This window comes from Littorina saxatilis, linkage group LG6 (assembly GCF_037325665.1).
Source record: "Littorina saxatilis isolate snail1 linkage group LG6, US_GU_Lsax_2.0, whole genome shotgun sequence".
Classification (NCBI taxonomy): domain Eukaryota; kingdom Metazoa; phylum Mollusca; class Gastropoda; order Littorinimorpha; family Littorinidae; genus Littorina; species Littorina saxatilis.
Genome location: NC_090250.1, coordinates 48,926,547 through 48,930,146, shown reverse-complemented (window position 1 = coordinate 48,930,146; position 3,600 = coordinate 48,926,547).

Genomic DNA, 3,600 nt, shown 5'->3' with positions numbered 1-3,600 from the left:
GGCTATGCGAGACCAATGCCAGTGTGTTTTCCGTTTCCCGGTTTAAAGATACTCGGTTGCAGCAGTGGTCAATTTGTGACATATTAGTCTTGATAATAAGCTTAAAACTTGTGGACCGTTTGCGGAGATATTGTAAATTCGTATGTAGCATCTCAGCCACCGACGCCGGCCGGGCTTCAAACTCCACAAGGCACCGCGTGTCCGGTGTTAGCTTTGCACTCTGGGAAGACTGGGTTGGAGTAAAAAGACGGAGTGTTGGTTTGGGCGCCCGGGGTCTGAAAGGAAAGTCAAACAGCGGCAGTTGGCGCCAGTTGACGGAGGATGCGCGTGAAGAAGTGTCCCTCCAGCCATCAGCGTCCCCCCGACTGTTGACACCATCAGCCCTGTGTGTCCCTCCCATTATTCCTCCGTCCCTGTCTCCCCGTGTAACACTGGCGCTGTGGACGCTGGGGAATTGATGGACTCCTGTTAGATGGCTGGCGCTGCTCCGCTGATGTTGCCTTTCCCCTTCTCTTCTGCCCCGAGGGCGATAGTTGGCTGTATGGACAAATGCTTGCCCCTGTAGCTCGACGTTTTGTTAACATCCGCAGTCTCATCTGTAGTCATGCTGTTCACTATTCATTGCGCCCTGCCCGTGAAGCGGATTGATATGAGCTCTGCGACGAAATGTGCCAGTCTAGGCAAGATAATCGGCTAACAGAAAAAAACCTTCATGTGAGCTCAACGACGAAATGTGCCTGGTTAGGCAAGATACTCGGGTAGAAAATCAAACTGATGTGAACTCAGCGACGAAATGTGCCAGGTTAGACAAGATAATCGGTAACAAAAACCTATTGGGGCATTGCGACGAGTCGTGCCAGTCAAGGCAAGATAGATAATCGGGTAAAAAGCGATCCGCGAAATATAAGTTTATCCTCAAAGTACGGATGCGAAAGCAATTATTGAACATAACTTTGATACGATGAAGCTATTGAATTAAAGTTATGTTTCAATCAGAAACTAATGAAAGCTTTCTCACGAACTGTGCCAGTCTGTGCAATTAAGATACTCGGATATAAACAAAGAATCAAACAAGCAAACAGACAAACGAATATTTTTTCCCGGACTATTTTTTCCAAGCCAAGATGAGAAATACATTTGTTCCCTTGTAAACGAGTTGTTCTCATTCACCATTGGAGGTTCGCGTCGCATATTTCTGTCATTGTAACTAGTCATTTTAATGAGAGTGAAAATTCCAAAACTATGGCAAGTTTTAATAAAATCTGGTCTGGAAGGACTAGAAGAGCTGTACGAATTGTTATTGCGCCTCTGTCGGATAGGCAGACATGCGCCGTCTTGGGTAAGTTTCCTTCGAGAACCAGGCTGTACGCATAACAACCTCAGATTTCGGACAGACACAGTTTGATGGATGGGGTGGTGGTTAATGACCATACAATAATCTGATTTCTACAGTAATACATTTGCAACTGAATCTGTATTAAGGTTGTGCCAAAGAGCTAAACAGTCTCCTTCGACTGATATCAATCAGCTACTGACTCACTCTCTCGCGCCAGCCAGCTACAACCTCTCCGACCCTGTGCCTCGTACAACTTCATGACTGAATCTGAGACGAGTTGCTTGGGCTACCCGAAGCAATTGTAATGCGCTTTTCGAAACCCCGTTTCTCGGGGCAATGCAGGAAAGCGCCCGCGAAGCACTCAGCGAGTGGCTTTGGAATATGCTCGCCTGCCGCGCGCTTCCTTTTCCAAGATGGCGGCGGTGTTTGAACTGCGATAGCGTGAAGCGTGTCGCGGTCTTCTCTGCGTAGTTTTCGACGTGACCCGAGGGATCCTTTAATTTTCAAGGTTTAGGGACCACCCGAGCTAACATGCCATCATAACAACGTTCTGTCTGACGATTTTATTGACCGAATCGTCTGCTAGCTTAAGTATGAAAACTTTCTTTCACATCTCGCATCATCGTCTCTTTTTTCGTCGCCATCCTGAATCACTCTGTCTCGGTAAGATTCGTTGCATAGGCCCAAAAAAGCGACTTGGCTAAGAAAAGGCGCCTTGATTCCTATGCAACACACGGCAGGTAACCTGACCCTCCCCTTTCCGACTATCGGTTAACCATCACCCGTCCCCCGGAACCGTGGCCTCTCGCACGGTAGCAGACTGCGTCCAGATGGACACGGCAGTCGGGGTATTGTCCACCCGTCTCTCGCTCCACCCTGACCACTCGGACTGACCGTTCACGGTCATCGAGCCGGCGCCTTCCCCCTTTTGTCCCCCGGCCCGCGGGCTCTATGGGAAGGGGGGATCGGTGACAGGTCCAGCTTTTTCTGCCCTCTACCCCCCGCCTCGTGCAGTGAATGAAATTCAGAGCTGTGTGTTCTTTGCTGGTTCCCTTGGGCCCGCCTCTCTGCAGTCACTTCATCGAAAATTAATTTTCTTCTTTCTGGCGAGTCCACTTGACGAAGACGCTTGCTTCTTGCTCTGAATACTTGATGATGGTTGAGACAGAGAATGGGGTGGTGGTTTTTAGTGTCTCAGAGATGAAGAGAGAGAGAATGAGAGAGAGAGAGAGAGAGAGAGAGAGAGAGAGAGAGTGAGAGTGAGAGAGAGTGAATCTTTATAGAATTTAGACATGATCCCTTTTTCCTCCAATATTCCCTTAAAAGAAACAGACAGGGCCTGATTCATTGGGGGGGGGGGGGGGAGAGAAGGGTCCGCTTTTGGACGTATATCTGTAATTGCGCTTGAATCTGAGTTTTTTTTCTGGGCATTCTTTTTTGACGCTGAAGATGAAATGCGAAGACGCATGTCAAAATTACTAACAACACATCAGTTAAATCATCTATAAAAATAATCAATCGATTCACCGAATAATCTTTGGACCTGCGTAATGAAGTGCGCCAAAATGTTTATGATTTATTTATGCACACGAAGGAAAGCAGATTGGACGGACGCGGCGTTCATACTGAACGTAGTAAGCTTTTAATTAAAAAAAAAACCACAATCATTCATTTAAAAAGGATTTGAATATTAAATAGCAATAGGCTATGCCAAAGTCCCACGGCAGCATCGGGACATATTGGTATATTTATACACGATGCATTCAAAGGCATAACCCTTCCCGTAAAGACAGCTAGCTCAGCTCATCATCTCAGATTTGCCCATGCGTTTACGTGGAGTAATGGCACCCCTCCACTTAGACAAATACCAAAAATTAACATCGTGACTGCTTCCTGTGCAGATTGACAATTTGTTTTCAATCAATAAATCAGGTTGTGGAGTTTTGAAATGTGCCGAAGTTAAGTGGAGGGAGGGTGTTGATTCTCTTCTTCTTCTTCTTCTTTTTCTTCGTTCATGGGCTGAAACTCCCACGTTCACTCATGATTTTGCACGAGTGGATTTTTACGTGTATGACCGTTTTTACCCCGCCATTCAGGCAGCATACGCCGATTTTGGGGGAAGAGTTGGTTTATATATAAAAACATGGCCAAATCTTCCAATGGCGACACACATCGTTTGTCACAGAAAGGACTGTGCCTGTAAGTGTACGTAGTTTAAGTGCTCAGAATTTACAGATAAAATGGTGCGCCTCGCAAGTAAAACA